This window comes from Aotus nancymaae, unplaced genomic scaffold, assembly GCF_030222135.1.
Source record: "Aotus nancymaae isolate 86718 unplaced genomic scaffold, 86718_ANA_hifiasm-v0.15.2.pri h1tg000004l, whole genome shotgun sequence".
NCBI lineage: Eukaryota > Metazoa > Chordata > Mammalia > Primates > Aotidae > Aotus > Aotus nancymaae.
The window spans coordinates 33,079,812-33,093,978 of record NW_026988415.1 but is presented as its reverse complement, the minus strand read 5'-3'; the positions used below and the strand labels follow the sequence as shown (position 1 = coordinate 33,093,978).

Here is a 14,167-nt window from a genome sequence, read left to right as displayed (position 1 = left end):
GGCACAGAAAGACAAATAGTGCATGATTTCATTTAGATGTAGATTCTAAAACAGCCAAACCAGGCACATAACTAAACAGTGGAATAGTGGTTGCCATGTTCTGAATGTGTCTGTCCCCAAAATTCATACGTTGAAACCTAATTCCCAGTGTGATGGTACTAAGTGCCTGGACTTTCAGAAGGTGATTGGTTTATAAGGATGGAGCCAAGTTTATAAGGAAAGGCCAAGATAGCTGACTAGAAACAGCTGCAGTAGGAGCATCCCACGAGAACAAAAATGGTGAATGACTCCTGCACAGGCAACTGAGGTATACAGGTTCTCTCATTGGGACTGAGTAGGCTATTGGTGCAACCCACAAAGAGCAAGGAAAAGCAGGGTGGTGCAACGGCCCACCTGGGAGCCACACAGGACAAGGGGAGCTCCCACCCCCAGCCAAGGGAGGTAGTGAGTGATCCCGCTAACCCAACCAGGAAACGACATTTTTCCCACAGATTTGTGCAACACAACGATCAGGAGATCCTCATTGTGAGCCCATGTCACTAGGACCTTGGGTCCCAAGGACAGAGTTGTGCAGATTCCTCAGTGTCCACTTGGCTGGAGACTGCCTAAGACTACCAAGTTCCCGGGGGATGGGCAACCATCATCACTGTAGCTGCCTGCTGCCTAAGATGACTGAGTTCCAGGGTCGGGGGTGGGGAGGAGCGACAACCATCACTGTAGCTCCAGGCTGCCATTTTTCTCCTGCTGGTGCCAGGGAGAGTGGACAGTTTAAAACCAGGAGGAATTCCCCCACCATGCAGCACAGTGGTTATGGCAGACTGTGGCCAAACTGCTTCTTTAGGCCGGACCCTGACCCATCCCTCCTCACCGACAGGGCCTCCATGCAGGAATTTCAGCAACTCCAGCCAGGTTTTTAGGGACAGAACCCTGATCTCCCTGGTACTGAGCCCCTGAGGGGAGGGGCAGCTACAGTCGATGTGGATCAGCAGACTTAGTCTTTCTTCCTGCTGGGTCTGAGGAATCTGGGCAGTCTGAATGAGTGGGACTCCCCCACTCAGTGCAACACACTCCATCTGCCAAGGCACAGTCAGAGTGCTTTGTTAGGATCTGGTGCCTCCTAACTGGGTGAGACTCCTAAACAAGGGTCACCAGATCACCAGTCACATTATACAGAAGTGTTCACACCAGCATCAAGTTGGTGCCTGTCTGGGATAGAGATCCCAGAGGAAGAAGCAGGCAGCCATCTTTGCTGTTCAGCAACCTCCACTGGTGACACCTCCAGGGGTGGGAGGGACCCAGGAAACTAGGGTCTGGAGTGAAACCCCAAAAAATCAGAGCAGCCCTATGGAAGATGGGTCTGACTGTTAAAAGAAAAACAAACAGAAAGCAACAACAACAACAAAATCAATAAAAAAGTCCCCACAAAACCCCATCCAAAGGTCAGCAGCCTCAAAGATCAAAGCTACGTAAATTCACAAAGATAAGAATCAGCAAAAAAATGATGAAAACTCGAAAAGCCACAGTGCTTCTTCTTCTCCAAATGATCTCAACACTTCTCCAGCAAAGACACATAATTGGGTAGAGGCTGAGATGGATGAATTGACAGAAGTAGGCTTCAGAAGGTGGGTAATAACAAACTCTGCTGAGCTAAAGGAGCATGTTCTAACCCAACGCAAAGAAGTTAAGAACCATGATGAAACATTACAGGAGCTGTTAACGAGAATAACCAGTTTAGAGAGGAACATAAATGACCTGATGGAGTTGAAAAACATGAGAACTTCACGATGCAACCACAAGTATCAATAAGTGATTAGACCAAGCAGAGGAAAGAATTTCAGAGCTTGAAGACCATCTTGTTGAAATAAGAGAGTAAGACAAGATTAGAGAAAAAAGAATGAAAAGAATGAACAAAACCTCCGAGAACTATGGGATTATATAAAAAGACTGAACCTGTGACTGATTTGGGTACCTGAAAGAAACGGGGAGAATAGAACCAAGTTGGAAAACATACTTCAGGATATCTTCCAGGAGAACTTCTCCAACCTATCAAGAACAGGCCAACATTCAAATTAAGGAAATTCAGAGAACCTCAGTAAGATACTTCTTACTTAACCCCAAGACACAAAATCTTCAGATTCTCCAAGGTTGAAATGAAAGAAAAAATGTTAAGGGCAGCCAGAGAGAAAGGCTAGGTCACTTACAAAGGGAAGCCCACCAGACTAACAGTGGACCTCTCAGCAGAAACCCTACAAGTCAGAAGAGACTATGGGCCAATATTCAACATTCTTAAAGAAAAGAATTTCCAACCCATAATTTCCTATCTGGTCAAACTAAGCTTTATAACTGAAAAAGAAATAAAATCTTTTCAGACAAGCAAATGCTGAGGAAATTAGTTACCACCAGGCTTGCCTTGCAAGAGCTCCTGAAGGAAACACTAAATATGGAAAGGAAAAATCACTACCAGCTGCTATAAAAACATACTGAAGTACAAAGATCAATGACACTGTGAAGCAACTACATCAACAAGTCTGCAAAATGACCAGCTAGTATCATGACAGAATCTAATTAACATGTAACAATATTAACCTTAAATGTAAATGGGCTAAATGCCCCTACTAAAAGACACAGAATAGCAAGCTGTATAAAGAGTCAAGAAGCATTGGTGAGCTGTATTCAAGAGATGCATCTAATGCACAAAGACACACAGGCTCAAAATAAAGGGATAGAGGAAAATTTACCAAGCAAATGAAAAACAGAAAAAAGCAGAGGTTGCAATCCTAGTCTCTGACAAAACAGACTTTAAACTAAGAAACATCAAAAATGACAAAGAAGGGTATTACATAATGGTAAAGTGTTCAATTCAACGAGAAGAACTATCCTAAATATATATGCACCCAATACAGGAGCAACCAGATTCATAAAGCAAGTTCACAGATATCTACAAAGAGACATAAACTCCCACACAATAATAGTGGGAGACTTTAACACTCCACTGTCAATATTAGATCTTCGAGACAGAAAATTAACAAGGATATTTAGGACTTGAACTCAGCTCTGGATCAAGTGGACCTGATAGATACATACAGAATTCTTCCCCCCAAAACAAAAGAATATACATTCTTCTCAGTGCCACATGGCAGTTACTCTAAAATCAAAAAATTGGAAGTGAAACATTCCCCAGCAAATGCAAAAAAAACTGAAATAATAACAGTCTCTCAGACCACAGAGCAAACAAATCAGAACTCGAGATTAAGAAACACTCAAAACCACCCAACTGTATGGAAATCGAACAACCTGCTCTTGAATGGCTCCTGGGTAAATAATGAAATGAAGGCAGAAATCAAGAGTTCTTTGAAACCAATGAAAACAAAGAGACAATGTACCAGAATCTCTGGGACACAGCTAAAGCAGTGTTAGGAGGGAAATTTAGAACACTAAATGTCCACAACAAAAGGCTAGAAATATCTCAAACTGACACACTAACATCAGAACTAAAACAACTAGAAGACCAACAGCAAACCAACCCCCAAGCTAGCAGAAGACAAGAAATAACCGAGATCAGAGCAGAAGTGAAGAAGATAGACACATGAAAAACCATTTGAAAAATCAACAAATTCAGGGGCTGGTTTCCTGAAAAAGTTAATAAAATAGTCCCCTAGCTAGACTAATAATGAAGCAAAGAGAAGAATCTAATAGATACAATGAAAATGATAAAAGGGATATCACCACTGAATCCACAGGAAAACAACCATCAGAGAATACTATAAATACCTCTATTCAAATAAACTAGAAAATCTAGAAGAAATGGATAAATTCCTGGATATATACACCCTCCCAAGACTGAACCAGGAAGATGGAATCCATAAATAGACCAATAACAAGTTCTGAAATTGAGGCACTAATAAATAGCCTAGCAACCAAAAAAAGCCCAAGACCAGATGGATTTACAACTGAATTCTCTACCAGAGAGACACAAAGAGGAGTTGTTATAATTTCTTCTGAAACTATCTGAAACAACTGAAAAGGAGGAATTCCTCCCTAACTCAACTTATGAGGCCAGCATCATCCTGATACCAAAACCTGGCAGAGATACAACAACAAAAACAAACACTTCAAGCCAATATCCCTGAAGAACATTGATGCAAAAATCCTAAGTAAAATACTGGCAAGCCAAATCCAGCAGCAGCACATCAAAAAGTTTACTACCCAAAATCAAGTTAGCTTCATCCCCAGGATGCAAGGCTGGTACAAATCAATAAACGTAATTAATCACACAAATGGAACTAAAGACAAAAACCATGTGATGATCTCAATACACACAGAAAAGCTCTGATAAAATTCAACATCGCTTCATATAAAAAAAACTCAATAAACTAGTTATTGATGGAAGATACTTCAAAATATAAGAGCCATTTATGACAAACTCACAGCTAATATCATACTGAATAGGCAAAAGCTGGAAGCATTCCCCTTGAAAACCCACACAAAACAAGGATACCCTCTCTCACCACTCCTATTCAACACAGTATTAGAAGTTCTGTCAGGGCAATCAGGCAAGGAAAAGAAAGAAAGGTATTCAAATAGAAAGAGAGGAAGTAAAACTGTCTCTTTTTGCAGATGACATGATCCTATATCTATTGCCTCAGCCCAAAAGCTTCTTAAGGTGATAAGCAACTTCAGCAAAGTCTCCCAATACAAAATCAATGTGCAAAAATCACAAGCATTCCTATATACCAACAGTAAAAAAGCAGAGAGCCAAATCATGATAAACTCCCATTCACAATTGCTACAAAGAAAATAAAATACCTAGGAATAAAGCTAACAAGGGAAGTGAAGGACCTCTTCAAGGAGAACTACAAACCACTGCTCAAGGAAATCAGCAAGAACACAATTCCATACTCATGAATAGGAAGATGCAGTACTGTGAAAATGGCCATACTGCCCAAATTAATTTATAGATTCATTACTATTCCCATTAAACTATCATTGACACTCTTCACAGAATTAGAAAAAAACTACTTTAAAATACTTATGGAACCAAAAAAGAGCCCATATAGCCAAAACAATCCTAAGCAAAAAGAACAAAGCTGGAGGCATCACGCTACCCAACTTCAAAATATTCTACAATGCTACAGTAACCAAAACACATGGTACTGGTACCAAAACAGACACATAGACCAATGGAACAAAATAGAGATCTCAGAAATAAGATTGCACACCAACAACTATCTGATCTTCAACAAAGCTGACAAAAACAAGCAATGGGGAAAGGATTCCCTACTTAATAAATGGTGCTAGGAAAACTGGCTAGCCATATGCCAAAAATTGCAACTGGAACTCTTCCTTACACTTTATGCAAAAATTAACTCAGGATGGATTAAAGACTTAAATGTAAATCCCAAAACTATAAAAACTCTAGAAAAAAATCTAGGCAATACTATTCAGGACATAGGCAACCTACAGAATGAACAGGCAACCTACAGATCAGAGAAAATTTTTGCAATCTATCCATCCGACAAAGGTCGAATATCCAGAATCGACAAGGAACTTAGACAAATTTACAGGAAAAAAAGAAACAACCCAATTAAAATGTGGGCAATGGACTTAAAAGAAGACAGTTATGTAGCCAACAAACATACACACACACACACACACACACACACACACACACACAAAGCTCAACCTCACTGTTCATTAGAGAAACACAAATCAAAGCTACAATGAGATATCCTCTCGTGCAAGTCAGAATGTTGATTATTAAAAAGTCAAGAAACAACAGATGGCAAGGTTGTGGAGAAATAGGAATGCTTTTACACTGTTGGTGGGAAGGTAAAGTAGTTCAATCATTGTGGAAGACACTGTGATGATTCCTCAAAGACCTAGACCCAGAAATACCATTTGACCCAGCAATCTCATTACTGGGTATATACCCAAAGGAATCTAAATCATTCTATTATAAAGATACATGCATGTGTATGTTCATTGCAGCACTATTCACAATAACAAAGACATGGAATCAACCCAAATACCCATCAATGATAGGCTGGATAAAGAAAATGTGGTACATGCACACAAAGGAATACTATGTACCCACACAACAGAATGAGATCATGTCCTTTGCAGGGACATGGACGGAACTGGAAGCCATTATCCTCAGCAAACAAATGCAGGAACAGAAAACCAAACACCACATGTTCTTGCTTATAAGTGGAAGCTGAACAATGAGAACAAATGGACACAGGGAGGGGAATACCATACACTGGGGCTCTCAGGAGGTGAGGGGTGGGGAGGGAGAACATCAGGATCAATAGCTACTGCATGTGGGGCCTAATACCTAGGTGATGGGTTTATAGGTACAGCAAACCACCATGGCACACGTTTACCTATGTAACAAACCTACACATCCTGTACATGTATCCCAGAACTTAAAATTAAATTTTTAAAAATGATGGAACCCTCATGAATGGCATTTGTGCCCTTAGGAGGCCCAATGGAGCTTGACTGTCCCTTCTACCATGTGAGGACACAATGAGAAAGCACCATCTATAAACCAGAAAGTGTGCCCTTACCAGACAACAAGTCTGCCTGTGGTTTGATCTTGGACTTCTCTGCCTACAAAACTCTGAAAAATAAAATTCTGTTATTTATAAGCTACAAAAGTTATATGGTATTCTGCTATAGCATCCTGAACAGATACAGTTGTTTCCAGGGTTCAGGGCTGGGGAAAATGGTTCAAAGGGCACAAAGTTTCAATTATGCAGCATGAATAAGTTCTAGATATCTAATGAACAATATGGTGACTATAGTTAGTAATACTATATTGTATACTTTAAATTTGCCAAGACAATAGATCTTGAATGTTTTCACCACCAAAAAAGAAAGGCAATACTTTGAGGTGATGGATATGTTAATTAGCTTGACGAGAGTTATCATTTCACAATGTATACATATATCAAACATCAGGTTGTATAGCTCAAATATATACAACTTTTATTTGTCAATTATACTTCAATAAAGCTAGAGAAAAATGAAATGGGAAAAAATAAACATATAAAATTATTTTTCAAAAAAAGTAACTGTTAGAACCAACTAGGAGCAATAAATATTCAATTATAATGTTTAGTACTGAGACGTAAACTTTAAAAATTGCTTGCAAATAGCCAAGCGTGGTGGCGGATGCCTGTAATCCTAGCTACTCGGGAAGCTGGGCAGGAGAATCGCTTGAACCCGGAAGGTGGAGGTTGCAGTGAGCCAAGATGGCACCACTACACTCCAGCCTGGTGACAGAGAGACTCTGTCTCAAAAAAAAAAAAAAAAAAAAACTGCTTTCAAAAGGTAAGAAATAAGAATAATAAATTTCTTCCTTGTGTTGAGACAGGGTCTTACTCTGTAATCATGGCTCACTGAAGCCTCCATCTCCCTGGGATAACATATCTTCCCACCTGAGCCTCCCAAGTAGCTGAGACCACAGAGATGTGCACCACCACACCAGGCTAATTTTTGTTACTTTTTGTAGAGAAGGGATTTCACCATGTTGCCCAAGGTAGTCTTGAACTCCTGGGCTCAAGTTATCTGCCTGCCTCAGCCTCCCAAAGTGCTGGGATTACAGGCGTGAGCCACTATGCCTGGCCAATGATAAATTTCAATAACAAAATTTAATATTATAAATGTTGATTATATATCTATTTTAATGCAACAGCCAGAAAGCAGCAACTGAATTCCTTTGTAAAGCTCTCAACAAAAAGACCACATCCTATTCATCACTATACCCACAAGGCCTGCAATACCAATACCTGGTATGTAGTAAGAGCTCAGAAAAGTGTTTTAAATTAACTAATTCAGAATTATTTTTTCAGAGTATAATGTTACCATACTGCATACAAACAGCCATAAATAAAAGCTTTAAAATTAAAGACTTGGAAAAAAAGACAAAAATCACACATACAAAGTAAGTTTTAGTACAGTAGGTATATGATCCAGGGATGATTACAAAAAAGTTCAGTCCTTAAATAATTGTTCAAATTATTAGCTTAGCTTAGCTTCCTAGCCTGAAGAATAAAAACACGGTAATACCCAAATTCTAAAATTCTTTTATGGTTTTAAAAATTTTATTATACCTAGGAGTAACACAAACTATTATTTATCTTTCACCATGGAAAAACTGAAAACTTTGATGGTACAAAATACCTAAAAATTATGCCCATATTTTAAAATGTATATTTATAAATATATTTTATTCACTACTAACCATGATTATATCCGAGCATGTGGGATTTTAAAATTTGAGTTACAGCATAATATTCATTTCTACTCAGTTGTTAATCTTAGATGTTAAAGACTATGAATGACAAATATAAAGATATGTTTTATTATTTATAATTCAATTATAGTAAAAGGTTCTAGTTCAATGTTTCACATGTCTGTGCTTTTCCTTTTCAAATTTAATTATTAATATTTCCATTTATTGTCAAAGTAAATAAGTCATATCTTTCCACGAAAGGCATTTTGACTGCCTTTGGCATTTCAGGCTAACTTAGATCTTAATTTGTTTTCTAACTAGCAATTTATCCAGAACCTTTGAAAAGCTATTAAAATGAGTAAAATGATTCCAAATGTTTTAAATAAATAATATTTATTTTAGAAAAAAAAGTATGAAGGAAATAGATTTTCTCATTTGTTTTGTGAGCAGGAGAAATTTATATGTACCTCAAAATTAAGCTCTGATCATAGAACATAAGTATTATGTTAAATATCTATTAGTTTATTTGTATATGGTGTATATTTAACATGGTATCCTGAAAGAATGATTATGTGTTCAACTTAAAAGCAAGTGTAGCAAGAAAATGGATTGACATCAAGACTATAAAAAAATTAATGTAGTTTTCTAAGTACTCCAAAAAAAGATGTAATAAAACAAACATTATGTTTTAATATTTGTTAATTTAATATTACATTTGTTAATTTATCTTATTTAGATATATATGACCATTTTATAATCACACATACCTGTGACTAGTTTCATTTATCTTGAAAATTACACAACTGTGAGTGTTTAAAATGATTTTTCAGAAATGAAAATGTGAGACAGTACTAATCACAACATAAAGTATACATTTTTAAACCATAAAGAAAATCCCAAAGCCCATAATAAAGTAGAACACATTTCAGAATAGATTTTAAAATGTTAAGACCATAAAACATCACTTAAAGTATCAAACTACTATACTATTATATAGTAAATTGATATTACTACAGCACCTCAAGGACTATATGGCTTTATTATTCAAGTTGGCTACCAGACCAGCATCACTTGGAAGCTTGTTAGAAATGCAGAATCTCAGACCCCACACTTGACCTGTTGAATCAACCTGTACTTCATTAACAAAATCCCTAGGTGATCCATATTGATCCATATGGATTTCTTAAAATCCAAAGTTTAAGAACCACTGTGCTAAGGTATCATTTTAATTACTACTTCATAAATTATACAGAATCACTTTGTATTTATTTGAATTGGAAATTAATGAGATACCTGAAGTTTTATAACATACAATTTGCTATTGAAAAATTTATTTCTATTGATCATTTACATATATATACCCAATACATTTCTCACCTATTTAGGTAGATAATTAATTGATACATATCAATGGAATAGAGTAAAAATAAATTTATTTTTCTCTAACCATAACTGGCATGGTACTCAAAATAAAGTTGCCAAGAAATGAGAAAAATATTATGCAATAATTTAAATTTTAAAATGATCACATTTTAAAGAAACTTCTGTTTTTATTTTAGTAACTTTCAAATTATTCAATCAGCAACCTTCCATCCTAAACTCTTTGTGTAAGAATTCTCATAACTTCTAAACTCTGGTTTTCCAATGCATTAAGATTCTATTTTACTAAAACAACTGGAGCCTTACATGAAACACACACACACAGACACACACACACATACTACTGTGGAAATTCTAAGCTATTTAAACACTGTAAGCATAATGATACTTTTCATGTTTGAAAATGCAGGATTAGAAAAGTTTGTGCCTTAAGAAATAGATGACTTTTGATATTTTCCAATTTACCAATTCCAGAAGATATCTGGACATTTCCACATGAATCTAATATACACTAATATATCAGTACCCTGGAGTGCTCTAGGTAGTGGGATAGGTTCCTGAGAATTCTAGGACCATTCCATGTAGCATACCAAAACTACAGATTTACTAAAGAAGAAAACAAGCTTAGTACCATTATCTAAAGATAATTCAAAATTCTGTGATAAACTTAGAATTGTTTTCAAACAACTTACACCAAATATTTACTTACTTAAGTACTTCTTTAAATCTGAAAGTTTAGGGTAACTATAAAACAGGGAATAATATTATCTTTAATAACATTTACCTGGATGACTTTCTACTTGTAGGGTAAATCACAATTACAAATAAATAATAGTTATTTCAATAAAATATGTGGATTTTTAAAATATTAAATTTAACTGAAGAAAATATTAATTTTTTATCACATAGCTTAATGGCAATTAAATAGTATACCTTTCACTAAAACCACAATAAAATTAATCACAATTGGCTGGGCCTGGTGGCTCACACCTGTAATCCCAGCACTTTGGGAGGCCGAGGCAGGCAGATCACCTGAGGTCAGGAATTCGAGACAAGCCTGGCCAACATGGTGAAACCCCATCTCTAGTAAAAATACAAAAATCAGCTGGGTGTGGTGGTACACGCCTGTGGTCCCAGCTACTAGGGAGGCTGAGGCAGGAGAACTGCTTGAACTCAGGAGGTGGAGGTTGCAGTGAGCTAAGATGACTCCATTGCATTCCAGCCTGGGTGACAGAGCAAGACTCTGTCTTCAAAAAAAAAAATCACAATTTTACCTATTCTACATTTATTTCACATAAAGTTTTCTTATATTGGCTGCGTGTGTTAACTCACACCTGTAATCCCAGGACTTTCAGAGGCCAAGGTGGGCAGGTAACGTGAGGCCAGGTGTTCAAGACCAGCCTGGCCAACATGGCGAAACCCCATCTCAACTGAAAATACAAAAATTAGCTGAGAGAGGTGGTGTTGGTCTGTAGTCCCAGATATTCAAGAGGCTGAGGCATGAGAATCTCTTGAACTGGGGAGGTGGCGATTGCAGTGAGTTGAGATTGCACCACTACACCCCAGCCTGGGTGACAGGGCAAGACAAAACAGAAAACAAAAAAAGTTCTCTTATATTTATATTATATAGTTTATCTTACATAAAGGCAATATTATTTGGTAAGGATATCATTAAAATTGTTTTAAAAGAAAATATTACCTACTGAAAATAACATATTGTGAACCCCAAATATCTAAGACAGGTCTCAGTTAATTTAGACAGTTTATTTTGCCAAGGTTGACAGCATGTGCCCATGACACAGCCTCAGGAGGTCCTGATGACATGTCCCCAAGGTGGTCAGAGCACAGCTTGGTTTTATACATTTTAAGGAGACATGAGACATCAATCATCGCATGTAAGATAAACATTAGTCCAGTCCAGAAAGGCAGGACAACTCAAGGCAGGAAGGGGACTTCCAGGTCAAAGGCAGATAAGATTCAAATGGGTGCATTCTTTTGAGTGTCTGATTAGCCTCTCCAAAGGAGGCAATCAGATATGCATTTATCTCAGTGAGCAGAGGGGTGACTTTGAATAGAATGGGAGGCAAGTTTGCCCTAAGCACTTCCCAGCTTGACTTTTCCCTTTCACTTAATGGTTTTGGGGTCCCAAGATTTATTTTCCTTTCACATTTTCCCTCTTTTGTTTTTTAAAATCTCTTAGAGAAAACATTTTAGAAGAATATAATCTCTGACCTAAGAACTCTGGTCTTAGGTCTCGTCTGATGTCTCATGGCTAAGATAGTCCTGAATTGTTAGGAAAGCTCATTTTTAGCAGGGTGTAAAGTCTCATGTCCTATGAAGAGAAAACGGGGAGGAAGGGAGAAAAACAACACAAATAAAAGAACATTCCTGGAAAACTGATATTAGGTCACAATGCTCTGAAGTCCATACATCAGTAGGCAGGCATGAAAGTGGCTTATGTATTTAAATAGGTTGCTGTTATTTTCTTTTGAAGATTAAGTTGTTTAGCTTCAGTATGCAGGGCTTTACAAAAGCACAGCTTAGTTTTCAGTCACTCCAAATTAGGAAAAATGGGGGAAAAAAGGAGGGAAAAAAATGAAAGCATTGTTTTAAAGACTTGTAGCCAAGAAAAATTAGAATTCAGTCCAAACTGTGGAAAATAATAAAAATTGAAAAACATTAGGCAAGGCTACAGTCTAACAACAGAGGTACTATAATTTTTGAAACATAAATTTTCTCTCTCCAATTTCCCATTTTTACTAAAGACAAAGCATGGTAGGATTGATTTGCTTTATTATACTTGGACTAATTATTCATAAAGTGCAGCAAGAATAATATTTTATTACATAGGCTTTTAAAGTGGTTTTGATGGAACTTTATTCCATAGAAGGAATCTCAGATAAGACCTTTTAAAAGCCAAGCCCAGCCATGGATTTATACTATCAAATACCTACAGGTTTTGTGAATTCCTCTCCTCTTGAGGTTCCAAGATAAAGTTGGGGCTCCTGGGCCTGTCAGAAAGTGACATTCTTTACTTACCACAGGTCAGAAACCCTGTACAGGAAGTGGTATGATGCTAGTTTTCCCAAAGGGCTCCATAAGTCAAGTTTGATTCCTTAAAGGAAAGCACACCATTCCAGTCAAAACCTTAGTAAAACAATCAGTTTCTCCAATTGCGTCTTGTTACAAATGAAAACAGATTCTTATTGCACTTATGTAAATAACTACATTGCCAAAAGTTAAGAATACTTACAAATAGTTTCCAATTCTGGAGAAATCAGGTAGAGAGAAACAAATATGCTCCAAGTTTTGTTCATAGGTGTACACTAAATTGTTAAAAGCTGTCAATAGCTCAAAAGAAAAGTTTCTTTGACTCTGAAAAACAAAAAGGATCAGCAATGTTTTACACAAAAAGTTAAGAAGATTATTTCAGTCTTCTATTAGTTCAGTTCATACAGTTAATTCCTGTTCTGCTTGATATTTATGAACATTTCAGCTCTCCATGAGTCCTGAAAGTTTTTCCTCTATTCTGATGCCACAGCCTCTAAAGTTATCAGAAACCTGCATTCAAGAGCACCTGCCAGAGTTTTACACTGATTTAAAAACACCTGCCAAAGAGGATCAAGACAAAACAACAATTGACCACGGATGACAAAAAGTTTCAGGGCAGCCATAGTTAAAGACAAAATTGACAAGAAAATGTGTGACCTCTGTGGCAGACAATAATTTAACACCAATTATAACTGTTACTGATAATGTACACTAAATCATATCAGAGTTATAAGAGTTTCCCATGATTTCGGAACATGTACCAATAACATATTTATACAAATATAGCCCAAAGACAGCCAAACACCATTTCATATCTGACAATGCTTCCTGTATAATTTTTATAATGAATAAGCTCAATTATGTCATTTTTGGACTTTAGGGAATCTAATATCTTAAAGGACTAATTAGGTCAGAAAAGACATAATTTATAATTTGATTTTGGAAAGTTTGTCAAATATCAACGGTTTAACACTTGATATCACAAAATAGGATCACAGGTCATTGTAAAGTAAGTCATTCATTTGACCACAGTGATAACTCAAGGATTTCAAAAACAGGCAGAAATCTTCATTATTTGAGAGAGGAGACTTATTTTTCTAAACAATAAGCCCTAATCAAAACAGCATGAAGCCAATTACATTTGTTTTTCAAACTTCTATAAACAATCTGTACAATTTTAATGTTGACCATAAGCTATAACTTCTATAAGCCTTTTATAACCTTTAAAATCTTTATTAAGGAGTTGGTTAACGCTTAAAGAAAACCTTGTTAATCTGACACAGGAGCCTATATGCTGGTCTTGCATCAGTGTGTCTTTGACATTAATGATTAATTTACAGAGAAACTGAATTTATTTTTGCTCTCAAAATTGGCCCTTATAATCTCACATGCCCACCCCTTTTGCGAATAGTCCCTGGGCCTTGAGGAGTGGAACAGCTTTAATTTCTGGCCCTGTGTCTCAGGAATTCAGTTTATTTTTATTGGAATCTTCTACCA

The 14,167-nt window shown here is 36.7% G+C and overlaps 1 protein-coding gene across 1 annotated transcript in view; it reads right to left on the bottom strand.

The window, feature by feature from the left end:
• IL13RA2 (interleukin 13 receptor subunit alpha 2) overlaps positions 1-11,878 on the bottom strand; it is a 122,752-nt gene extending 110,874 nt beyond the window's left edge. Inside the window, exons 1-2 of the mRNA XM_012451779.3 lie at positions 11,852-11,878; positions 6,570-6,622 (exon numbers count right to left, since the gene is read on the bottom strand). The gene's annotated coding sequence lies outside the window, so the exon portion shown is untranslated. The remainder of the gene's footprint in view (positions 1-6,569; positions 6,623-11,851) is intronic.
• Positions 11,879-14,167: the final 2,289 nt, after the last annotated feature.